We start from the raw sequence: 27,663 nt of genomic DNA on the forward strand, positions 1-27,663 counted from the left end.
TCTTCTATCTTTAAAACATCTAAACTACTTTCCTCCACCCCCATTAAGAGATCACTGTCTCCTCAATCTCTATGTAGATTTATTATTTTGTGTATTACAACAGCACTTAGTGCCTCCAATAAGATAGATACCCTATTGTGTTAATAGCTGTACAAACTTAAGACACAGACCCTACTCTAAAGAGTTTACAATCTAATTTAAGACAAGATACCAGTGAGTGTAACTACTGAAAAGAATGGAGGTGGGTACATGAGGGTCATAGCAACAGGACTGTGTGTTTACAGCTGGTTATTTTTTTAAAAGCAAAATTATGTGTGTGTTTTTTGTTTTTGTTTTTTTAATGTGATAAACAGTCTTTGCTGGTCACCTAACTAGCTATCATCATCTTTCATAAAGCCTTCCAAAAATAATGGCCCAATCCTGCAAACCCTTCTTACTTTCAGAAATAATCCTATTAACCTGAAGTGACAATATGACTCCTCACATGAGTAATGGTTTGCAGGATCAGTCACTATGTTATTAGCATAACATGTCCCATATATAGTTCCTCGTTTCAAAATGGACTTGGATACCATCTGAAAAATAAACATCTCCTCTGAATGAACATTCCTAGTAATTCAATTTCTAGTGCTTTTAAAGTTTTCTGATAGAAAGGACACTTTTCTTTCACAGACCATGATGAATTTAAAGTCATGAATGGTACATTTTGTTACAACAAAAAAAGAAAAGGAGTACTTGTGGCACCTTAGAGACTAACCAATTTATTTGAGCATAAGCTTTTGTGAGCTACAGCTCACTTCATCGGATGCATACTGTGGAAAGTGTAGAAGATCTTTTTATATACACACAAAGCATGAAAAAATACCTCCTCCCACCCCACTCTCCTGCTGGTAATAGCTTATCTAAAGTGATCACTCTCCTTACAATGTGTATGATAATCAAGTTGGGCCATTTCCAGCACAAATCCAGCTTTTCTCCCCCCCCCACCCCCCACAAACCCACTCTCCTGCTGGTAATAGCTTATCTAAAGCGACCACTCTCCTTACAATGTGTGTGATAATCGAGGTGGGCCATTTCCAGCACAAATCCAGGGTTTAACAAGAATGTCTCGAGGGGGTAGGAAAAAACAAGGGGAAATAGGTTACCTTACATAATGACTTAGCCACTCCCAGTCTCTATTCAAGCCTAAGTTAATTGTATCCAATTTGCAAATGAATTCCAATTCAACATGTGCCAGCAATGCCCCTCTGCCATGTACATTGGTCAAACTGGACAGTCTCTACGTAAAAGAATAAATGGACACAAATCAGATGTCAAGAATTATAACATTCATAAACCAGTCGGAGAACACTTCAATCTCTCTGGTCACGCGATTACAGACATGAAAGTTGTGATATTACAACAAAAAACTTCAAATCCAGACTCCAGTGAGAAACTGTTGAATTGGAATTCATTTGCAAATTTGATACAATTAACTTAGGCTTGAATAGAGACTGGGAGTGGCTAAGTCATTATGCAAGGTAGCCTATTTCCCCTTGTTTTTTCCTAATTACACCCCCCCCCCCCAGACATTCTTGTTAAACCCTGGATTTGTGCTGGAAATGGCCCACCTTGATTATCATACACATTGTAAGGAGAGTGGTCACTTTAGATAAGCTATTACCAGCAGGAGAGTGGGGTGGGAGGAGGTATTTTTTCATGCTTTGTGTGTATATAAAAAGATCTTCTACACTTTCCACAGTATGCATCCGATGAAGTGAGCTGTAGCTCACGAAAGCTTATGCTCAGATAAATTGGTTAGTCTCTAAGGTGCCACAAACACTCCTTTTCTTTTTGCGAATACAGACTAACACAGCTGTTACTCTGAAACCTGCCATTCGTTACAACGATTTCACATATTTTTATTTAGTAACAGTCTCCTGGAATTCAAGGTTGCTGCAATGTAACTGCTCCCTTATAACATTACAGATGTAAACTTCCTATTGAGCTTCCACATGTTTGAGTGCAAAATTACAAGTACACGTGGCTGATTTCACACTAAAACAAAGGCAGGCTGGCCTTTGAGAATTTTACTGTAATGCCTTCTACTAGCTAAAAATGCACATACCAAAATGTAATTTGGTAGCAATATTTTACTTATTTACCAGAAAACTACAGTTTGTAACAAATTAAAGCATTTTAATAAGTACAATTATTATTTCTTTATTCCCTTCCCCCAAAATAAAATACCAAGTATCAAGGTGGAAAAGGCTTTCTTTATAGATATTATGGAAGAGTGATGTAGTGGTGGGAGTCTGCTATAGACCACCGGACCAGGGGGATGAGGTAGATGAGGCTTTCTTCCGGCAGCTCACGGAAGCTACTAGATCGCATGCCCTGATTCTCATGGGTGACTTTAATTTTCCTGATATCTGCTGAGAGAGCAATACGGCGGTGCATAGACAATCCAGGAAGTTTTTGGAAAGCGTAGGGGACAATTTCCTGGCGCAAGTGCTAGAGGAGCCAACTAGGGGGGGTGCTTTTCTTGACCTGCTGCTCACAAACCGGGTAGAATTAGTGGGGGAAGCAAAAGTGGATGGGAATCTGGGAGGCAGTGACCATGAGTTGGTTGAGTTCAGGATCCTGACGCAGGGAAGAAAGGTAAGCAGCAGGATACGGACCCTGGACTTCAGGAAAGCAGACTTCGACTCCCTCAGGGAACGGATGGCCAGGATCCCCTGGGGGACTAACTTGAAGGGGAAAGGAGTCCAGGAGAGCTGGCTGTATTTCAAGGAATCCCTGTTGAGGTTACAGGGACAAACCATCCCAATGAGTCGAAAGAATAGTAAATATGGCAGGCGACCAGCTTGGCTTAATGGTGAAATCCTAGCGGATCTTAAACATAAAAAAGAAGCTTACAAGAAGTGGAAGGTTGGACATATGACCAGGGAAGAGTATAAAAATATTGCTCGGGCATGTAGGAATGATATCAGGAGGGCCAAATCGCACCTGGAGCTGCAGCTAGCCAGAGATGTCAAGAGTAACAAGAAGGTTTTCGTCAGGTATGTTGGCAACAAGAAGAAAGCCAAGGAATGTGTGGGCCCCTTACTGAATGAGGGAGGCAACCTAGTGACAGAGGATGTGGAAAAAGCTAATGTACTCAATGCTTTTTTTGCCTCTGTTTTCACTAACAAGGTCAGCTCCCAGACTGCTGCGCTGGGCATCACAAAATGGGGAGTAGATGGCCAGCCCTCTGTGGAGATAGAGGTGGTTAGGGACTATTTAGAAAAGCTGGACGTACACAAGTCCATGGGGCCGGACGAGTTGCATCCGAGAGTGCTGAAGGAATTGGCGGCTGTGATTGCAGAGCCATTGGCCATTATCTTTGAAAACTCGTGGCGAACCGGGGAAGTCCCGGATGACTGGAAAAAGGCTAATGTAGTGCCAATCTTTAAAAAAGGGAAGAAGGAGGATCCTGGGAACTACAGGCCAGTCAGCCTCACCTCAGTCCCTGGAAAAATCATGGAGCAGGTCCTCAAAGAATCAATCCTGAAGCACTTGTATGAGAGGAAAGTGATCAGGAACAGCCAGCATGGATTCACCAAGGGAAGGTCATGCCTGACTAATCTAATCGCCTTTTATGATGAGATTACTGGTTCTGTGGATGAAGGGAAAGCAGTGGATGTATTGTTTCTTGACTTTAGCAAAGCTTTTGACACGGTCTCCCTCAGTATTCTTGTCAGCAAGTTAAGGAAGTATGGGCTGGATGAATGCACTATAAGGTGGGTAGAAAGCTGGCTAGATTGTCGGGCTCAATGGGTAGTGATCAATGGCTCCATGTCTAGTTGGCAGCCGGTATCAAGTGGAGTGCCCCAAAGGTCGGTCCTGGGGCTGGTTTTGTTCAATATCTTCATAAATGATCTGGAGGATGGTGTGGATTGCACTCTCAGCAAATTTGCGGATGATACTAAACTGGGAGGAGTGGTAGATACGCTGGAGGGGAGGGATAGGATACAGAAGGACCTAGACAAATTGGAGGATTGGGCCAAAAGGAATCTGATGAGGTTCAATAAGGATAAGTGCAGGGTCCTGCACTTAGGACGGAAGAACCCAATGCACAGCTACAGACTAGGGACCGAATGGCTAGGCAGCAGTTCTGCGGAAAAGGACCTAGGGGTGACAGTGGACGAGAAGCTGGATATGAGTCAGCAGTGTGCCCTTGTTGCCAAGAAGGCCAATGGCATTTTGGGATGTATAAGTAGGGGCATAGCGAGCAGATCGAGGGACGTGATCGTTCCCCTCTATTCGACATTGGTGAGGCCTCATCTGGAGTACGTGTCCAGTTTTGGGCCCTACACTTCAAGAAGGATGTGGATAAATTGGAGAGAGTCCAGCGAAGGGCAACAAAAATGATTAGGGGACTGGAACACATGAGTTATGAGGAGAGGCTGAGGGAGCTGGGATTGTTTAGCCTGCAGAAGAGAAGAATGAGGGGGGATTTGAGAGCTGCTTTCAACTTCCTGAAAGGGGGTTCCAAAGAGGATGGCTCTAGACTGTTCTCAATGGTAGCAGATGACAGAACGAGGAGTAATGGTCTCAAGTTGCAGTGGGGGAGGTTTAGATTGGATATTAGGAAAACCTTTTTCACTAAGAGGGTGGTGAAACACTGGAATGCGTTACCTAGGGAGGTGGTAGAATCTCCTTCCTTAGAGGTTTTTAAGGTCAGGCTTGACAAAGCCCTGGCTGGGATGATTTAACTGGGAATTGGTCCTGCTTCGAGCAGGGGGTTGGACTAGATGACCTTCTGGGGTCCCTTCCAACCCTGATATTCTATGATTCTATTATTCTATGAAGCACAAGGATTTTGACCATTTGCAGCAAACAACAAAATGACCTTTTACAATCAGTAGCATGACACTGTTGAGGTAGGAAAGCTATATGTACTTTTAATATTCAGTTCCCAGCTGAGCTAGAATTTCCACACTGAAATTCTCTTTAGCTAAAAGCTCATTTCACTACATAACCAGCATTTTTTTTAAGCTCCAGTTCTATTACTGAACCTTGTGGTTACACTGGTAGAGTGGACAATAATCCAATTAGCCAGGAACCAAGTAAAGTCATCCTTCATTCTGCTTAAGTCACTCACAATAAAGCATATTTTAGTGATACACCCCTTGATGTATCAGAACATTTAATTGCCTGAAATAGGTTAGTCACCTATAATGACAGCAACAAGAATTTCTTGTGACAAGATCCAATTCTGTTTCATTCTGCCTGACATCAGACCTTTGCATTAATCTTTTTTGCTTAATATATTTTTAAAAAGCCCACAAAGTTTCCTGGGGAATGGACTAGTTTGCATAATATGCAGATTATTTCAGCTGCTTGATCACTGTAATAAATGCCAGAGAAGACAAACAAGCATTGCTTGCAAATGAAGCACTGCATGCAAATTTTATTTTTATTGGAATGACATTTGGTGACCTCCTCTGGAATTGATGAGATTTCCCTAAATAGACATGCTTTGCAATATTCGGTTAATGAACACCCAAAAGACATGATTTTTGTTTTAAAACAAACACATATATAAGAAACCTTATTAAAAATGTAGGATGGAAAATCTCTTATTGAAAATGCTGGAATAGACAGAGGCCATTTCAAAGCACAGGAGAGCAACATTTCATGAATAAAACAGAAGGTACTAAGATTAAACAAACATGTAAAGTTTGAAAATTAATCTAAAGGAGGTCGATTAACGAAAGCAACAAATTAATTTAATTTGCATATGAACATTTCACATTATACTTGCTGCCGTTTGCATAAATTCAATTTCAAAGCATTTGATTGTACAAACCCATATTGTTAAAAGGTCAGAAAATAGTCCAGAACTTTAATTCCCCGATAGTGAGGATTAAGCAGGTTATAGAATGATATGTGCCTTTGATACTTGTTAGCAGTAAAATGCTAGAATTACAGATGTTTAATTCAGAGGGAGAAAATTTCTCCTATTCCCAGACAAAGGAAAATGTGATAAACAAAACTGCCAGATTACAATGAGAGAAAGAAAATGCCTTCTCATACATGGTTAGAGAGGCCTTTGTGCCTAACACTAGCTACACCTTTCCCAGACCTACTTGTGATGATGGTACCAATTTGAGGTTCAGATTGAGGCTTACCCTGGCATTGGGAGCAGTGTGGAAATGCACCAACTCAAGGGAAGCATCAGAAGCCATTTCACTGTTATGGGGTACAGCATACTACTTCCTTGATCCAGTCCTACCTTGGTTACCCTTTCCTTCCCCTGTAGGATTCTGAGCATCCTCAGAGAAGTATGGAGGGCACAGCCTTCGTGCTTTGGGAAGCACATAGAGTGCAGATGGGCCAGACCCTTACATTCTCCTCCAAATGCACGGTCTTGAAAGGCCAGGTGCAATTTGGTCCCTAATTAACAACACCCTCTTGAGAATTGTGTTACATTTTTAAAAACATTAATTCATCCTGTCGCAACATTTTGTGCATAAGGGAAGCAAGCATTTTTATCTCCATTTTACAGACGGGAAAGCCATGGCACAGAGACTAAGCAACCTGTCCAAGGCCACAGAGCAAATCAGTGACATGGCCAGGATGTTCTTGCTCATGCCACTACTGAACTACATGGCCTCTCAAAAGATCCCTCTTCCTTTTCACTGTAACAATTCATCCTTTCTACATTCACACAGTTTATATCCTTGCCACAATATGCTTTTGAAGTAAGGCAGGATGTTCCGAAGTGGATCGTAGTGCTGTATCATGTATTTCATCATTCTTATTAAACATCCTTGCTTAACGGCTTGACACTGATGCTATGATTTGCTCTAGTGCTTGATGTACAGTAGCTGGGTTTTATTTAGGTCAGTAGCATTGAAAAAGACAACAGGCAGCTACTTATTTTATGGCATACTGAAACTCACCAGACCTTAGCATTCTCAAAGGTCCTGTATCTCAGCATGAGGATGTGGGACCTTTTCAAACTCTCATTATCAATCAAGCTTGAAAAAGGCTTTGTAGAGTCAAATATGCACATATTTGTAACATACTTTTTTAGTGATCTTAATCAATGTAAACAGGAAGTGGTCTCAATTGTTCTTCTGTAAATTATTTCTTTTTTTGTCTGGAGTGAGTGGTTATACTCTTTTCATTTCCAGTGAAAAAATATGCATTTTTATGTGAATGAGATACTACAGCTGTACAATATTCCTATGTTTACCCTAAGTGTCTGAGAGGCAATCACACCCAACAAGATATTATTCAGTGTTACAGAAGAGAAGCAGTACTGAAAAACATAACAGCAAAGCCCTCTTTGGGATACAGCAACAGTGTCTTATCTGGGTAGCTCTAAATGATAACAACATGCCATCTGTGTTTTAGTGAGGGTTAGTTACTATTTAAATGATTGTGATTAACAACCAGAGCTTTATACACTAACAAGCCAAGTTTGATTGTAATTCTTTGGAGTGTAATCGTGTCTCTACTCTGCAATTATACACAATGAATGTTGAATTAGAAGCAAAGAAAAAGAGTGTGAAATAACTTTCAGAGTTGGAGAATCAGGCTATTGAACACAAGCAAAAGGTGAGTTGATTGGTGAGAAATGTAATGGGTTGGAATACTGCTGGTATTCCATAAGAGACCAAAGAAAATGATCATTTGAAAAGTCACTGGGAAAAATAAGCAGCATTCACCACTAATGTGCCTCACATAAGGCAGGCAGGCTATAATATCAGTGAAACATCAAACATTTGATGTTGCCAAAGAAAAATTAACCATGTTATTATTTGAATTTCAGATAATTTTTGTTGTTACTTTTGCTGAGAAGAGATAACCACAAAACCAATACCTCTGCCCTTTCTCCCAGTGGCTTTGCTGGAGATGACCTCCTGCCTTTGCTTTCAATTTGGTCAGAAGTTACAATATAGTCCAGGGTTTAATTTCTGGAATTTTGCAAGAGTATGTTACATATCAATCCACAGGAAACTTAAATAAAAAGGGGCTATGGCACTACAGAAAAAGTGATAATATGGGGTGATGCATGATAATTTACAAAAGTACTGATAAACTAAGTCATAGTTTGTGCATAAACAATCCTTAAAAATGAGCACATTGAACTATAACCGAAATAGCTGTTATTAATTCATTGTCTTCTGAGGGAAAACTTGAATTAAGGACAAAACATGTAGAATTATGGATAAATCCATCACAAAACAAAAAATATGCAAACATCATGTAGGGGTGACATGGCTCCAGAAACACATAGTAAGAATAATACTTTGTACTCACATAGCACATTCCATTAAAGGATTTTGAAGCACTTTTCAAACAATGGACTAAAAGTCTCAACACTCACATGAAGTAGGGACAAAGTGGATTGCTGACTATTGGAGTGGAACTTGTTTCTTTGGTGTCCCGAGTTCTCTAACATTCACTAAATATGGACACCTCACATTTGTAAGGGAATAAATCATTCTTTTTTGTGGGTGTTGTTTAGGCTTCCCATCCTCCAAGCCATCTACTCTCTACTTTCCATGTTTCCTTTTTTTCCTCCTTCCTTTCTCAGTGTTCTCAGATTCTCTTTCCCTGATTTACCTTGATGGTACACACTAAGTCCTGTGATATATGCACCCTACTCATCTCCAGATACACACTGCACTACAGTTAGTCACAGCCTGCTTGTTCTTCAATTCAATAGGAGGGGAGCAAGAGAACTAGTCACTCATGTGCCTCTTCTCATCCCTGTTCCAACCTTCTCCGGCAAAATAAGCAGCACCTGCCTGTGTCCCCATTCATCCTTTTCTCCTCCCTGAATCTTCAGCTTCTGCTCCTACCACTGTCATGCTTCTCCCAAGCTCCCACTCCCACAATATCTCTGCTCCTCTCTTCTGCTCCTCCAGCAGCCTGTGGGGGAAGGAAGGGACTTTCACTGTTCTGTGCCAACAAGAGAAAAGTAGGCCTGTGGTTCACCCACCTGTTCAAATTCTCCATTCCTCCTGTGTGAGGAGGATAATGAAGCTCTGAACATGTCTCCAAAAAATAAACCACTGTTTCACAACATGCCCACAAAAAGTCCTGCAACTTGCCCCATTGCTGTCCAGGATGTACCCTGGTATGTACTTCTGATGTGGGATAGCCAGCCATTCCAATTCTGCCAATTGTAATTGCTGTGACAGGACAGAGGGCAACAGATGATCCCACAGTCAGACAGAATGGTCCTATATTAAAGACATGCTGAAACATACTGGTGTTTGGGGCCTATTTCACTCACACAATAGTTTACACGTAGTAACAAGATTTTTTAAAAAGTGCCAAAGCCTACTGAGATGCAAAGTCAATAAAGGGCTGTCTGCCGAGAAGGTGATTTTTACATATCTGTCAGCGAACTCAGAAATTCGTATGCAGAATCCAGTACCTGGCTTTGTGAATATGTATGCACATTCATATCCTGAACACATTGGGCCAGGGCTCTCCACTGTAGCTACACTGCAAGGGAAGCCTCTGTCTACTGCAGCCCCTTAATACCACTCAAAGGGGCTGGAGGGTTTCACTACATGAAGAGTGTTGACAAGGCAATGAGGCAGCAGAACATGTATAGTGCTCCCACTGCCATCCACCTCTAGCTAATGCACTCCCCTCATGGGTACCTCATACCCCCCTGGAGAGTCCCTTTCATGTGTACATCTGAGAGGCCCAACTGAGGTTCATCATTATTCACCTTTGATAGATCTATCAGAGATAGAAAGAACAACTAATCTAAGCAACTGAATACAAGTCATTGCTATACTGTGAAACTATTAATCTCATTTAACTGTTTCAGAACATTATGTGCAGGAGAAAACAACTGAATGGAAATGTGACTGCAGCTTTTAGTGACGGGTACTTTCAGTTCTACACTTATGTGGCTCTGACATTAGAACAGAGCCCTGTATCCTGCTGCTCTATTGTATTTTCCTCACAATATCTAGGGTCACTGTCAACAATGAACATTTGGAATTTTTTAGGACCAGCCACAATACCTAAAGGAGAAACTGACAGCAATGGAGACCTGTCAGGAAATTAAGGAGCTTACCCAAGTCTTTTAAAACCAGCTACTGAAAACTACATATGTTTTTAGTAAGCTTTTACTCTATTATTTATTTATATTACTATAACGTCTAGAAGCCCCATTCATAGTCCAGGACCCCACGGTGCTAGGAGCTGTACAAAAACAGAACAAGCAGACGGACCCTATCCCAAGGAGCTTACCATCTAAGAATAAGACAAAAGACAAGAGATGGATGGGGGAGTATAAGGAAACAATTAGACAATATTGGTCAACGTGATATGCAGAGGTACCAGAGCACCAGCAGCCTAACGGTTAAGTTGTTTTTGTAGGCATGACAGCTAGACTAATAGATATATTTGCAACAGTGTTTCAATGTTGTTTGTGTTATTGTTTTTTATTTCATTTAGCAAAGATAAGATTGTGATGAATATGTTAAGCAGGGAACTACAACTGCCATCAGTCTCCACCCCCAGCACTTCCCTTTCCCCTGGCCAGTGGCCAGGCAGAAAAAAGAACCCTGAAGAAGAAGCAGCTGGGCTTTTTTAGGGAAGCAGCTGCTCCATGGTGAGCCTGAAGCTGCAGAGATGCGAGATGTAGAGAGGAAACCCCAACACCATAAAGAAAGCTGCGTGTGGAACAAGCTCTGACTGCCAGATGTTACAGGTGGATGCAGATCTGTCTGAGACTTAGGGGGGATCAACAGTAGCCAGTGCAGAGGAGCCCAAGTGAGAGACATACTACTAAGTGATCCTGGCCTGGAAATCTGCAAGCTCCTCTTTACTTTAATAGAGGCTGGACTGGAGAGGCACCAGACCTGAAGAGCCCTAATCCTCAACTACACTGCCTCAGTGACCCAAACAAGAACTATTGTTGCTCACTTTGAAATGGAACTGTTTGAGCTCCTGAACCTAGGGTATTTGCAACCTTTCCCTTTCCTGCTTGTCCAAGTAAAATACCCTTTCATTTACCCATGTGTCTTACTGGTTATGGGGACCCACCAGAACTAGCTTCAGAAGCATCCATGCATGTCTCTGGGTGGTGGTACCCCAGGGATGTTACTGGCACCTTAGTGTTTGTTATACTGCAGCACTGAGCAGCTGTCATAACTACAAGATCTTTCCCACTTAACTTTTTCTCCTCAAGAAAGAGGATTTTCTGAGGCACTATAAAAATAGAGGCTTCAGATAAGCAAAGCTCTTGCACCTCTCTCTATTCAAGAAAGTACTTAATTTTAAGTACATGCTTAAGTTCCATTGTAGTAAATAGGACTTAAGAACAAACTTACACATTTTCCTAGGGAAAGAAGCTTTTCTGAATCACTTACATTTGAGGATAGGCTCATCCCATATCTCCAATGTGGTGGTGTCTCTTTTCTAAAGTAAATTCACTTCATCCCAACCCATCTGTTATAAAATATAATTTATGAATTAGGGATGGGGATTCAAATTCTCAGTCACAAATCCTATTAAATGTCTATAGAACCCCTACTGGCTTCATTATTATTGAATTCTCCAGGGACATCATTTTGATTTATAGCACAAGCTAGAGGATCTGAGGTCTATGACCCAGTGAACACATTAGTGTAGACAAAATATAGGATTTTCATCTACTACATAGTTCATCTATAAAGTTAGAGAAGGTGGTGACCTATTTAAACTACAGTTTAAGGTCTGAGTTTGAGGCTGTAGTAAAGTTAGTTTTGAATATTAATAGCATGGAAATCTCACTAGAACTCAAAATAGTGTGTGGTCATGCAATCAGCTGCTCCCATGGAATTCTGGGCACCCAAATCAGAGCAGAAGATAATAAGCCCTCTTCCCATGAGGGTTCAGATCCAACGATTGAAAGCCAGTCCAGTTCCCTGAAATTTTCAAGTATTTGAACTTGAGTTTCTGATTAGAGCTAAACTAAAAAAAAGGAAGGCAGGATTTAAAAGTCCAAAATAGAAAAAGGATTTGTAGGTAGGAATAGACTGTGAAATGAATTTGAAAATAAAGATTATGATAGCAATTGGCATTCAAAACTATTTTCAAATACAATATATTTCATGGTCTTTTTGTACTAAGGAGCACGGCTGTTCTTTTTAACTTTCAGATTATTAAGGTGTGTAAAATGGGCACACTTTTCCTTTAACTGTTTCAGAATGATGGGTGTGCAGGAAGTCATCAGAACAAAATGTTTCAAAATATGGGAGGGGGAATAAAGTATTTTATAGCATATATACTTGGATTATGGAATCTCTGGAAATAGATACACATAAAATTTGATTGAAAGACTGCCATTGATTTCAAAAGGCTTTGGATCACCCCCTTAGACTAATTTGATAAATTATGGAATGTTAAATAAGAAAAAAATGAAGGTGGGAAAATAGAGGGGAATAAAATAAAAGGATATGAAATACAAGGCAGCACTGTTTTCTTCTTAAGGTTTTTTTTTCTTTGATATCCGTCCCCATCGTCTCTGAGTCACTAGCACAAACATTAGGGAATTGCAGTTAGCCTTTGATACACTTTACCTCTCACTTCCTTTAGAGGCATACCACAAAAAAGTCAGATTACAATGAGAACAATTTAGGTCATGTACAGATTATAAAAAAATCACATTACAAAAGACTTAACTATTTAAAGGGTCAAATTAAACAAGGGACAACTCTCCACTCAAAGCTCAAGTAAAACAGCTCTGTGCAGGGGACCAGAGCAGGGAGGGGAGAATAATTCCCAATCCCAATGGCAGGGCATCAGGTACCTGTGTACCAAAGCTATGACTACAAACTGCAATCCATGGGTAACAGTAGTGATCATAAGCCTCTGGAATCTGTGGCACCAACTCTGTGATTTCCCGGCGGGTGCTTGACCCCCGTTCTGCCCCAGCCCTACCTGCACTCCACCCCTTCCTTCAACCCCCACCCCACCTCTTCCCACTCCTGCTCTGCCCCCTCCCCTGACCTCTCCCAACCCTTGCTCCTCCTCCTCCTCCCCCAGTACGTCCTGCACGCCTCTGAACAGCTGATCACTGGTGGGTGGGAGGCACTGGGTGGGGGAGGGAGAACAGCTGATCGCCAGGGTGGCTGGTGGGTGCTGAGCACCCACTATTTATTTTCTGTGGGTGCTCCCACCCCAGAGCACCCACGGAGTCCGCGCCTACATCTGGAACTCTCCACACACTCTCCACACAGGGCTAACTAGCTGTTCATTCAACATGCTTAGCATGAACAGTGTATCTGTGTCTAAGCAGACATTAGACATTAAAAATTTGCTACTGGGTATGTCCATAAAGCAATTTTCAAAATGTTATCTTTGTTCAGTCAACAGTTTCAAGTTCAGCAAAGACACTAGTCTTTAATGAGAAAGATTTACGCCAAGTGTCATAAATATAAAGGGAAGGGTAACCACCTTTCTGTATGCAGTGCTATAAAATTCCTCCTGGCCAGAGGCAACATCCTGTTACCTGTAAAGGGTTAAGAAGCTCAGCTAACCTGGCTGGCACCTGACCCAAAGGACCAACTTTCAAATCTGGGGGGGGGGGGGAGGCTTTTGTTTGTGCTCTTTGTTTACATGTTTGTTCTCTCTTGGGACTGAGAGTGGCCAGACAGAAATCCATCTTCTCCAACACATCCTAATCCAAGTCTCCAATATTGCAACCAGTATAGGTAAACCAGGCAAGGTGGATTAGTTTATCTTTTGTTTTATGTGAATTTTCCATGTGTTAAGAGGGAGGTTTATTCCTGTTTTCTGTAACTTTAAGGTTTTGTCCAGAGGGGAATCCTCTGTATTTTGAATCTGAATACGCTGTAAAGTATTTTCCATCCTGATTTTCCAGAGGTGATTCTTTTACCTTTTCTTTAATTAAAATTCTTCTTTTAAGAACCTGATTGATTTTTCATTTTTCTTAAGATTGCAAGGGTTTGGGTCTGTGTTCACCTGTACAAATTGGTGAGGATTATTATCAAGCCTTCCCCAGAAAAGGGGGTGTAGGGCTTGGGGGGGTATTTTGGGGGAAGATGTCTCCAAGTGGTCTCTTTCCCTGTTCTCTGTTTAACCCGCTTGGTGGTGGCAGCATAGGGTTCAAGGACAAGGCAAAGTTTGTACCTTGGGGAAGTTTTAACCTAAGCTGGTAAGAATAAGCTTAGGGGGTCTTTCATACGGGTCCCCACATCTGTACCCTAGAGTTCAGAGTGGGGAAGGAACTCTGACACCAAGCTTCACACTTCAGCCATCTTTGCTATAGCTCTGCCTAAAAGCAATGTGGCTTGAACAGTATTATCACTGACAAGTGTTCAAAAATCATGAGTCAAAACACACAGAAATCACAAGGTTGGCTTAAAAATCATGCGATTTTAAAAAAGCTGTTTGGATTATTTACCTAGCTTTCTAACCTTTTGAGTGCACTCAGGTCACATTTTCAAGCTTTTCTCTGCAACTCTGAAGACAAGAAACTGGCTTTTTAAAAAAACAGCTGAAATCCTCATGTCTTCACATGACTCCAGTAGCTGGAGTTTTAGGAAACACACCAAATGTGAGATTAAAATCATGAGAGTTGGCAAGACTACTAGAATTTTATTAACTGGAAATGTCACCCTTACATCAACACTGATGAACTCCTTTGTGCTAGATGATATTTTGTTCTAACTTTTTTAGTAAGTTAACCTTTAAGCAGTAAATAAGCACAGAAAAAATCCTGCCCCAAACCTGAACATTTTGGAAAGTTATGATAATGTGGAAACAAAAGGTCTATAATTAAACTGTATTGGAGGCTTATCATCAGTGGGTACTCTCAAATATTGGCAATAGTACTGACAAAGACCAATTAATATTTGCTTCCGTGGGTGGACAATCTATAATCGTTGCCCTTAAAAACTTGAGAATTAGATTCAAGAAACACATTTCCAATTTGTATCTAAAATTTATACCATTACTATTGGCTTGGGAGCTGACAATTAATATTCAGTAATCAATGTTCAACTTACAATGTAGCCTTCTCGCTATAAATCAGCTATGTCTTCCTTTTTCAATTTTTGATTTTTCCATAGCAATAATTCAGCATAAGCACACTGCATTATATTTTTTTAAATCAGAAAGCAGTCTTTGTATCTTTGCTCTGGGGATTTATTCGCAAAAATTAAACTTTACCCTTTTGTATGCTTCATCAGTAAAATAGACACAAAATTGCATCTACACAAGCAAAGCCATGCATTCCTATACACAGGCATTTGGCAAACAAGTTGATGTGTTTCAAATGCAACCCTTGAACGGGATAGCAAAACTCACCGAGACTTGAAATTGATATGTTTTCTGCTAATGCAATTCCAATTTTTTTCAAGATGTAAACAGGAAGACTTAGTGTTAAAAAAAAAATCCCCAGAGATTGTCAATGACATTTGGAGCCATTTTCCTCCAGGTTGTTAACTGGAATGTGGCCCAGATGAGTAGCTCCCAAGCTCATTGCAATCTGAAGGGTGTTAAGAGACATACTCTATGTGAAATGAGTTTGTGGACTCAGTCCAATGCCCAGTCGACAGATTTCCACATCAGAATTTGCATTAATGGACACCCTGGTAGGAGCCTCAGCAGAGAGACCAAGGACTGATCAGATAAGCAAGTCACAATGAATTGTGGTCTTGTCAGATGTCATAAGCCAAAAGGGTTTTGGACTGCTAATACTTGGGTAGGAGACTTCCAATAAAACCGCAGGATGCTATTGTAAGTGGCGCTGGTGATTCAGTTGGTTGACCCTGTGCTCCTCTGATGACAGTGCATGGGGACAGGGTGCTGCTTCGAGCAGAATTAATGCTCATACAGATTTCATCCTAGAAATCCACTAGGTTTGGAGGGGAGCATGCTGAGCTCTGGCTTTGCTGGGTCTGGCCTGGCATCCTCCCCAAACCTGATGACCCTTAACTCTATAGTTTTTGCCCACAGGCTTCTGGGATGGGGTAGAATTATGTCCCAGGCAGCTTCTCCTTCCCTTGGACACTGCTTTTGTGATCTTCCTTACTTCCCCCACCCCCTCATTTTTGCTCCTTTCTGTGTGGTATATAGAATAAAAGTAAACAGTGCTAATTAATCCACACCATCAAATGTCAGATCAAGACATGCGTCTAGTTGAACTCACTCATCCAGTAAATAATTCCTATTAATTTTAAATAGTTCTATTTTTCATTTCAAACAGATTTTGGGTTGTTCTGTTTTTTCTAGCAAAGCTCCTTTAACAAAATATCACTACACTATAGCTTGTCTGTCTGTCTGTCTGTTTGTTTCTCTCTCTCACACACACACTCTCTCTCTCTCTCTCTCTCTGTCTCTTACTGGCCATAAACTACATAAAGATAAATGTAAAATCCTCTCCCCACTATACCTTTCATTTTTTCTAAAGGCTGGTCTGCTGACAGACTGACTTGGTAAGAGATTTTATGTGACATCATAAATAACTTGTATTCACTGATCTAAATTAAATGAATATTGTACAGATAGTGCTACACGTAAAATATAATGAAGACTAATGTAAGGTGAACAAAAGCAGGTTTGAAATATTCATGGCATAAAAAGAATGATCATTTCATTTTATATTCTCAGTGTAACTGACGTTGAAAAACAAATGCCCTTAAGAGTTGTGCTTAGTGAATGAAATCTTTGGATCATTCTTAAAAGTACCCCTGTTGTAACTGTTCAGGGATTACATAATAGGCAGAAAGTGTATTATGTTTTGGCTGTAACAAAAGCATCAATTAATTTCACATATTTCTTTATTGTGGTATTGCATTGCTCTGACACAGACTCAACTGAATTTGCATGATTCCGAGGTCAGTGGAAATAATAAGAATTGAAAAGGATAGGATAAAGGGATGGAAAAGTCTATTACCCACTGGTGAATCTAACCATCCTTTGCAATCCTTAATCTCAGAAGCCTTTTTTGTCATCAGTCATTTTCCACCTATTTTCAGCATATTGTAGAACAAAGGTTCTGTAAATAGGCTATGTCCTTTAGGCCCCACAGAGAATTAGTTCTTTGAACAAAGAAAGAAACATGCATTAATTCAGCACTGAAGAGATGTAAGAAAGGGTCTTTTTATATGGGCTTTTGATGCTGAAGGGTCCATGTTTTTGGAATTAGGACATATATCCATTTTCTCTTATACCCATTTTTTAAACTTTATTTCCTAACTTCTCTCTCCTCAGGCCCTGATCTTTTTCTAGTCCAACAATTGGCCTGCTGCTTTTAGTGATCAGGTAGTGGGTTGATAGGCTCTAGAGATGTACTGAGCAGGACCATTAAAGGAGCTGTAGCTCAGGTCACTGTATGCTGAAAGGCACTTACGTGGCCTAGGAAAGGGAAATAAAACTCCAAGCATTAGTCCTTTTAAAGCTCTTTTCTCTGACTTTGTGTATTATCTACAAAACAGTCCCAAAACAAAAGAAAGTCAACTGAAAAACACAGGGCAATTATCCCCACAAAGGCTTTCCCAGCTTTAATCAGACAGGAAGAAGAGAACATACCTTTCCCCTTTGACCCAGCTTCCCCTTCCTTTTATACTTGGACCTGAGCAGCCCCATGACCAAGCAGGACCTATTAATCCTTTACAGACTGTAGCATATTTACCTTGCCATATATACATCTTAAATTGTCTGCTTTAAAGACTGGAACACAGTCTATTTTCTGGTTTTGCAGTCTCCCACAGCACTTAGCTACTATGGTGATTAGGTGAAGAGAGGTCAGCATGTTCCTTGCTCTAGGTATGAGTCTCTGCATCACAATTAAGAATAATCAGGTCTGGGCAAAGTATTTCTCCAAGATAACCATTTAAAACATTTTCAACATATTTCTTCAGCATGGACAAGCTAACTTATCAGGACAATCTATATTAAATCTTTCAATATTTATCTGGCTGTCCTTTTTCCCACATGGTAAGAGCCCAGTCTAAAAATGCAACACTATATTCACCCAATTTGGCTTCCTTAAAAAACAAAATGTTTTATTCCATCTCCTACCATAAACAAACCAACAACAGGTAAAAAATAAAGTGATTTTTTAAATCTATGTGTACTCTATTATTCTGTACTCCAGTTCATGCTATTTCATTAGTGAAATTTGTATATTATATGCAGGCACCAGTTTAGGGCATTGTGGCTTTATGAAAAATAGAAAGTAACAAAAAGACCTCAAAACACACTTATCTATACTAATACTTTACAGACTGGAGGCTTAAAAGTTAGTAGGCCTACATTTTGACCTACTTTTTCCTTATATGTTTGCAAAGTTCATGTTGTCATTTTAGAATCCGTGTTTGTTTTTTCCAAAACAAATGCTTCAATGTTATTTTTTTTTGGCATCTGTGTGTGTGTTTTTTCATAAGAAAAGTAATGCCACACTCCTATGCTCATCTGCAATTCTCAATTAACAAACCAGTGTGCATAGGAGAGAATAGAGAACAAGGGAAATGAAATAAATTTCACTTTCTAGCCGTGAGAAGGTTCGCGTAAGTGACGGTGATCAAAACTTAAGTTTACAAAAGAGAAAAAAACACATTGTCTGTCTATACTGAAAGGAGGACAGGAGACACTTGACAGGGTTTTAATCAGGCCACAACTTTATAATTAGATGTCTGGGACTACCCGGCAGATAAAAGTGTACAGTGCAGGTAATTCCATGTTCAATAAATATCTACCCAAGGAGCTTCCACCAATGCCCCTCTTCTTCCATGCAGGTCCCCCAACTAACCCCATTGCTGGGTCCTTACTTCTCCTCCCTTGAACGAGAGTTAAGGTGGACTATAAGAAGGCAGGGATTGGCTCCCTGCTGCATCAGTCACAGTAGCCCTGAACTCTACCCTATTCCACTCCTTTAAGAAACACCTCCTTTTTAAATCTTTTACCAAGCTATTTATCTGGTCACTGTATCCCAGGGGTGGGGAACCTTTTTTCTATCATGGGCCACTGACCCACAGAGAAAATCAATCGCGGGCCACACACAAGTAAAAAGCAACTTAATTTAGGGTGGTTATTTTTTAGAGAGAAATATAAAATGTTCAACTCGCCTGCCTGGGCTGGGCACAGAGGCTTGGAGCTTCCCCCTGCAGCGGGGCAAGCCAATGCTCATGGCTCTAGCCCTGCGGGGCGGGGGGGGGGGGGGGGCTGCCATGACTCATGGCTTCTCCACATGGTGGGGCAAGCTGACGCTCATGGCTCCAGCCCCGCCCGGGGTGCTGAAACTTGCCGAGGCCTTAATGAAATTAAGCAACAGTCTGAATCTGGCCCACGGGCCATAGGTTCCCCAGCCCTGCTCTATCCCTTCCCTATGGAGTACCTGCACTGGACATCTGCCCCACACTTGTATAATGAATTACGACATCATAGTCTAACTTCTTTTCCTACTCACCATAACAAAGCCCTCCCTGAACCCACTGTGGGGAAGGCAACCCCCCTCCCCCACTCCCTGCACACACACACACACACACCCCGCACCAAGGCTATTCTGGTGGTGATGAAAAAATTCCTTTCCATCCCCCCTAGAAAGGAGCGGCTAGTGCGATGCCCACAGCAGGTTCTAATCAAACTTGGTATTTTGCTATCTCAAGGGGAGGGAGGATGGGTGCTGCTCTGCCTGGTTTGTGGAAAATGGGCTCCTCCCTCCAGGCATCGCCCTTTTCAGCTTCCCAGCCCTTCCGGTCTCTGGGGATGAGTCAAAGTCACCACACTGACCCACTCCCCTTTTGAACACACACACACACGCTTAAAGGTGCAGTGAGGTCATTCTCAGTGTTCCTTTCAGGAAACAGCTGGACATATTAGATTTATACACTTTCAGAACTATTAGTAGAGAAAGTCCTATTACAAATCTGGGTAATTGTTAGACTTTCAGAGTAATTTATATGACAATTTTAGCCAGTGCTGGGGCAACCTGCGGCCCATCAGGGTAATCTGGTGGCAGGCCGCCGGAAAGTTTGTTTACATTTGCACAGCTGCCCACAGCTCCCAGTGGCTGTGGTTTGCCGTTCCTGGCCAATGGGAACTGCGGGAAGCGGCGCAGGCTGCTGGGACGTGCTGACCGCCACTTTCCGCAGCTCCCATTGGCCGGGAATGGTGAACCACGGCCACTGGGAGGCGCAGGTGGCTGTGCAAATGTAAACAAACTGTCTGGCGGCCTGCCAGCAGATTACCCTGACAGGCTGCGTAAGGCCTGCAGGTCACAAGTTGACCACCACTGATTTTAGCTCTTTTAATGTTCTTGAATTGCCCATGAAGGGACTTTGATTTTTGCTAATTATTCCTTTTTCATTTTTGCAATAGTTTAACAATTGTCAGCTGATAGGTTACTTGAGAACTGCTAACTGCTAACTGCTATTTGTAATATGTTATCATTTTAGTTCCATGGCTGGATGATCTCACCTTTTGTAATCAGAAGAAAAAGAAATGAACTTCTGGTACAAGTTTTCAGACACAAAATCTTGTGCCAAATAAATGTGACTTTCAAGATTTTTCACAGGAGAATTTTCAGGAGAACACAGACTGTTCAGCTGCAGAAAGATCCCAGAGATTCAGGTCAACAAAATGTTTACCATAAGTGGCAACACTTTCAGATAACTCACCAAGAATTTGTGAATGTCCACAAACGATGGACATTTTATATTGGTTGATTCAGTATTTTTACTATTCAGCATGGTACACTATACTCCTTGGAGAATTCTGCACCACCACATTAAAATTCTGCATATAGTATTTTAAAATTCTGCAAAATGTTGCATATTTTATTTTTCAAAATAATAACACAATATAATCATACCAGTTGCAAATATTTTGGTAATATATTTCAAAATATCTGTCAGAAAGTATGTCTGGAACAATACAGACAACAAACGAGATTCAGGATTTTTTTTTTTATAAATAGATTCCTTACTAAGCATATTAATACAGAACTTTGAGTAATTCATTTAAACTACACTATAGAAACATATTTCCTGCACCATTCAGAAGCAGTGCAAAGGCTTGAGGGAGTCAGGGGGAACTAAGGAGCTGAGGGAGAGGGAAGGAGCCTGAGAGTGAACCTGGAGGGTTGTTGGATGTGGGTGAGTAGTGGATTGTTAGAGAGTTGGGGAGCCTCCCCCATGCAGACCCTGGCTGACCCCTAGCCTCTCCCAATCAGTCAGGCACATCTTCCCCTGTCCCCATGTGGCCCTGCACCTGCCACATCCATCCCCATGTGGCCCTGCAGTCTCCCCGTGGCCTGCAGCGCCACTCCCATTCAGCCCTTGGCTTGATGCTGTCATCCCCCTAGCTCCTGAGACCTGTCGCAGTCAGTCCGCCCACTTGCCCTTTTAAACCCCAGTCTGTGACCCCCCAGCAGCCACATATGCACAGCTCTGTCCATCCCATACCTCCTCACCTGTCCCCACTGTGAGGAATGCAGTCTCCCAATTCCTCTCTGCCCACTGGCTGGCCTCTCTTCTGGTGCCACAGCTGCCCCTGGTGGGCAAAAGATGTAACTGCAGTGCCTTGCCAGCAGAATCTATATTCTGCAGAGAAAAAAACTGCAGGGGGTCATGAATTCCCCCAGGAGTAGTACTGAAAACATACTGGCCAGATCCTTGGATACAGCCAAGGATCATGAAGGTGGCTTTACAAACACTCCTAATATTCCCCTACCTTGGGCTTGTTGTGCACTAGTCTGGTCCCCTAGTAGAATTTAGAGCATCCAGAAGGCTGCAAGTCCCACGAAATGCAAATGGTCCCTAAGTGATTGTTACAGCACCTGAGGATTGCAAGGGCACAAGGAAAACACAAGCATACACACTTTTCCCAAACCATGTCCCCCTACAACATGAACAGGGAGTGGGGGCTAGCAAGCATGCTACTATGCCATCTTTGGGGCCCTGGAAGATCCCCTGCTCTGGAGTGATTCTTCTGTGGCTGGATACACTAGCTTTGGGATTGTTTTTGTTCTGGCAGCACAGTGCAGAGCAGTCCAAATATAGGAGAGAATCTGAGCCACTTGTGTATTGTGTATGTTTATTCTTCTATAGTATTCATTGCTAGTAGCAAAACTCATATTAACGGGGGGAGGGGAAATGGCCAGCTGGATGGTTACAGGTTCAGAAATATAAACCTCTGCCAGCAATCCAGTTAGCAGGTAAAAAACACCCAAACCTGTCACTCTGAACAAAGTTGGAAAGGTCGAGATGATGCTTCGCTATCCTGTCTTATGGGGACCAGTGTGTTTTTGCGTGTCTATGTGGTAAAGGAGAAGTGTCACTGCGTCCAACCTGTAGGGAAACATTTATTAAATGGGTCAGAGAACACATATTTCAAGCAAGACTGTTGGTTATAAAGGGCATAGTTTCATTCTGTAATAAACACAAGCGTGATGTTCACAGAAATAACACTGTCAGGTTTGCCCTTTAGAACATTGATCCAGGGTTAGTAAATATTGGGTAAGAGGACAGTACAGCTTGCTGCAAGCACAAACCATGGACATTATGTTATTGGATTGCAGTGAAAACAAAACAACAAGAATAAAGCAAGCTTGATAACCTCATAATACCAAATATTTTTCACAATAATACAGTACCTCCAAACAATCTGCACTGTTGCCCATAAGGAAAAACTCATTTTGATAATCTAAATATTTGCCTGCTAGTCCCAACTGATTTGTAAGCAACAGCGTTAATGTGGTAGGAATGGTAATGCAAAGATTTTGAGAGCTCTTGTTCTTACTTTGATATTCCAAGCATCTCTGTTGCTATCCCCGAACAAGAAAATTACATAATTACTTCTGCAAAGAGGCTTGTCATAATCCAATGTTCAGTGCAGACCTCTTTTTTCGTTGGACTATAAAATCTGAAATGCTAAATGCTATAGAAGATAGCCAAAGAAATAAACAATGTATTTTTAAGCAAAAATTGTTTCATGCTTTCAGTGTCTTAGGCTTTTAAAATGGGTCTTTTGGGATGATACATTGTAAATATGAGTACAAGAGAATACCATCTTCCTACAGACGCACGGCTACTTGTTCATTTACATAAGTCACCCAAGGTCTGAAAGTGTTTTGTCTCTTATCAAGAACAGCAGTACTTGTGGCACCTTAGAGACTAACAAATTTATTAGAGCATAAGCTTTCGTGAGCTACAGCTCACTTCATCGGATGCATAGAATGGAACATATAGTAAGATTATATATATATATATATATATATATATATATATATATATATATATATATCGGGCTTTGTTGCCCGATATATAGTTTCTTGGGTTAGTGTTTTTGTTGTGTGGTGTGTGGTTGCTGGTGAGTATTTGCTTCATATTTATTCAAATGACACCATCATAGGACCTAATCACATTAGCCATGCCATCAGGGGCTCATTCACCTGCACATTTACCAATGTGATATATGCCATCATGTGCCATGCATGCCCCTCTGCCATGTACATTGGCCAAACCGGACAGTCTCTACGCAAAAGAATAAATGGACACAAATCTGACATCAGGAATCATAACATTCAAAAACCAGTAGGAGAACACTTCAGCCTCTGTGGCCACTCAGTAAAAGATCTAACGGTGGCAATTTTGCAACAGAAAAGCTTCAAAAACAGACTGCAAGGAGAAACTGCTGAGCTAGAATTAATATGCAAACTAGATACCATTAACTTGGGTTTGAATAGAGACTGGGAGTGGCTGGGTCATTACACATATTGAATCTATTTCCTTAAGTATCCTCACACCTTCTTGTCAACTGTCTAAATGGGACATCTTGATTATCACTACAAAAGTTTTTCTCTCCTGCTGATAATAGCTCATCTTAACTAATTAGCCTCTCACAGTTTGTATGGTAACTTCTAACATACATATATATGTTCCATTCTATGCATCCGATGAAGTGAGCTGTAGCTCACGAAAGCTTATGCTCTAATAAATTTGTTAGTCTCTAAGGTGCCACAAGTCCTCCTGTTCTTTTTGGGGATACAGACTAACATGGCTGTTACTCTGAAACTTGTGGCTTATCAGTGTTCCTTGCAATCCGCACTGCTCAATTCTTGAACATCTGTTTTCACTATTGGGTTTTTTTTTTCAGAATTCTCAGCCTGACAAGGCCCAAATATTGTGCAGGGATGAGTGACCTTGCCATTGTAGAAGAGATAAAAAAGGAGAGAGGCACACAAAAAGGGAAAACAGCAGAGGAGGAAGCTTGAAATAATGTGGGGTGAATTCGTTTAACTCACATTCTTCTCATGATTTAACAATTTGCACTAAGAAAAGCTGAGGCAGTGGAGAAAGTGGGGGTGGAAAGCTAAGGTGTGCAAAACAGAAGTTAGGTTTCCCACCCACTTTTTCCTTTTCCTTTTTGAAAGGGAAGGTATGGATCTAACCTTTCCACTTACCCCATGCCATCACAGGATGCAGGTAAATGAAGAACTGGAGACTGAAGTGAAGGTCATTTCTCATACTGACTCAGAGGGACAGGTATGTGTTAAAACACATGGGACTGAAGAAAATCCACATTTACATGTAATAGAAAAATGTATTGGTAAATCCGTCTAGGAAAGTTTTCATTTTGGCAAATTTACTCATATGTGTGGATGTCTGGGTGAGGGCCCGAGCTGGTTCAGTTTTGTAATGTTAAGAAGAACCCTTAGCTATGGAATCTGGCCCTTGTTGCTGTTGACACCACCTTGCAGAAGGGTTACAATAGTTTAATTACACAGATTACTTCAAACTATTCTATAGCTTGTAAGACTATCCACTAGAAATAATAGCTGTCATGATACTTCTGTGTGCCTATACAGTGCTTTCAATCCAATGATCTTCAAACACTTTACAAACATTGGTGATTAAATCTCAAAGTACATCCTCTGTAGGTTCTTATATTGCACCCATCTCCATGGTGGACAACCACCTAAGTACTCGCAAAAAGAAAAGGAGTACTTGTGGCACCTTAGAGACTAACCAATTTATTTGAGCATAAGCTTTCGTGAGCTACAGCTCACTTCATCGGATGCATACTGTGGAAAGTGTAGAAGATCTTTTATACACACAAAGCATGAAAAAATACCTTCCCCCACCCCACTCTTCTGCTGGCAATAGCTTATCTAAAGTGATCACTCTCCTTACAATGTGTATGATAATCAAGTTGGGCCATTTCCAGCACAAATCCAGATTTTCTCACCCCCCCCCCCCCCCACACACAAACACACTCTCCTGCTGGTAATAGCTTATCTAAAGTGACCACTCTCCTTGTATGGGGGTGGGGGGGGTGAGAAAACCTGGATTTGTGCTGGAAATGGCCCACCTTGATTATCATGCACATTGTAGGGAGAGTGGTCACTTTGGATAAGCTATTACCAGCAGGAGAGTGAGTTTGTGTGTGTGGTTTTTGGAGGGGGGTGAGGGAGTGAGAGAACCTGGATTTATGCAGGAAATGGCCCACCTTGATTATCATACACATTGTGAAGAGAGCGGTCACTTTGGATGGGTTATTACCAGCAGTAGAGTGAGTTTGTGTGTGTGTGTGGGGGGGGGGGCGGAGGGTGAGAAAACCTGGATTTGTGCTGGAAATGGCCCAACTTGATGATCACTTTAGATAAGCTATTACCAGCAGGACAGTGGGGTGGGAGGAGGTATTGTTTCATGGTCTCTGTGTGTATATAATGTCTTCTGCAGTTTCCATGGTATGCATCCGATGAAATGAGCTGTAGCTCATGAAAGCTCATGCTCAAATAAATTGGTTAGTCTCTAAGGTGCCACAAGTACTCCTTTTCTTTTTGCGAATACAGATTAACACGGCTGTTACTCTGAAACCTCTCCTTACAATGTGTATGATAATCAAGGTGGGCCATTTCCAGCACAAATCCAGGGTTTAACAAGAATGTCTGGGGGGGTGCTTAGGAAAAAACAAGGGGAAATAGGTTACCTTTCATAATGACTTAGCCACTCCCAGTCTCTATTCAAGCCTAAGTTAATTGTATCCAATTTGCAAATGAATTCCAATTCAACAGCATCACTTGCCCCATAACCTCAGCCGTGCGGAACACAATGCCATCCACAGCCTCAGAAACAACTCTGACATCATAATCAAAAAGGCTGACAAAGGAGGTGCTGTTGTCATCATGAATAGGTCGGAATATGAACAAGAGGCTGCTCGGCAGCTCTCCAACACCACTTTCTACAAGCCATTACCCTCTGATCCCACTGAGAGTTACCAAAAGAAACTACAGCATTTGCTCAAGAAACTCCCTGAAAAAGCACAAGATCAAATCCGCACAGACACACCCCTGGAACCCTGACTTGGGATATTCTATCTACTACCCAAGATCCATAAACCTGGAAATCCTGGGCACCCCATCATCTCAGGCATTGGCACCCTGACAGCAGGATTGTCTGGCTATGTAGACTCCCTCCTCAGGCCCTACGCTACCAGCACTCCCAGCTACCTTTGAGACACCACTGACTTCCTGAGGAAACTACAATTCATCGGTGATCTTCCTGAAAACACCATCCTGGCCACTATGGATGTAGAAGCCCTCTACACCAACATTCCACACAAAGATGGACTACAAGCTGTGAAGAACACTATCCCCGATAATGTCACGGCTAACCTGGTAGCTGAACTTTGTGACTTTGTCCTTACCCATAACTATTTTACATTTGGGGACAATACCTTCAGATCAGCGGCACTGCTATGTGTACCCGCATGGCCCCACAGTATGCCAACATTTTTATGGCTGACTTAGAACAACGCTTCCTCAGCTCTCGTCCCCTAATGCCCCTACTCTACTTGCGCTATATTGATGACATCTTCATCATCTGGACCCATGGAAAAGAAGCCCTTGAGGAATCCCACCATGATTTCAACAATTTCCATCCCACCATCAACCTCAGCCTGGTCCAGTCCACACAAGAGATCCACTTCCTGGACACTACAGTGCTAATAAACGATGGTCACATAAACACCACCCTATACTGGAAACCTACTGTCCGCTATTCCTACCTACATGCCTCCAGATTTCACCATGACCACACCACACGATCCATCGTCTACAGCCAAGCTCTGCGATACAACCGCATTTGCTCCAACCCCTCAGACAGAGACAAACACCTACAAGATCTCTATCAAGCATTCTTACAACTACAATACCCACCTGCGGAATGAAGAAACAGATTGATAGAGCCAGAAGAGTTCCCAGAAGTCAGCTACTACAGGACAGGCCTAACAAAGAAAATAACAGAACGCCACTAGCCGTCACCTTCAGCCCCCAACTAAAACCCCTCCAACGCATTATTAAGGATCTACAACCTATCCTGAAGGATGACCCAACACTCTCACAAATCCTGGGAGACAGGCCAGTCCTTGCCTACAGACAGCCCCCCAACCTGAAGCAAATACTCATTAGCAACCGCATACCACACAACAGAACCACTAACCCAGGAACCTATCTTTGGAACAAAGCCCGTTGCCAACTGTGCCCACATATCTATTCAGGGGACACCATCACAGGGCCTAATAACATCAGGCACACTATCAGAGGCTCGTTCACCTGCACATCCACCAATGTGATATATGCCATCATGTGCCAGCAATGCCCCTCTGCCATGTACATTGGTCAAACTGGACAGTCTCTACGTA

General features: G+C 41.7%; 1 protein-coding gene across 17 annotated transcripts in view; it reads right to left on the minus strand.

Annotated features, from left to right (window-relative positions):
* RALYL (RALY RNA binding protein like) overlaps positions 1-27,663 on the minus strand; it is a 612,319-nt gene that overhangs the window by 373,126 nt on the left and 211,530 nt on the right. For 2 of the 17 annotated variants that reach the window (XM_073330696.1, XM_073330690.1), the window contains one exon: positions 22,192-22,307. The exons of 14 other annotated variants lie outside the window; for them this stretch is intronic. The gene's annotated coding sequence lies outside the window, so the exon portion shown is untranslated. Of the gene's footprint in view, positions 1-11,378; positions 11,452-22,191; positions 22,308-27,663 lie in introns of those variants that run through there. One more of the 17 variants, XM_073330703.1, reaches the window with a different exon arrangement.

Source organism: Lepidochelys kempii, chromosome 2 (genome assembly GCF_965140265.1).
Source record: "Lepidochelys kempii isolate rLepKem1 chromosome 2, rLepKem1.hap2, whole genome shotgun sequence".
Lineage (NCBI taxonomy): Eukaryota > Metazoa > Chordata > Testudines > Cheloniidae > Lepidochelys > Lepidochelys kempii.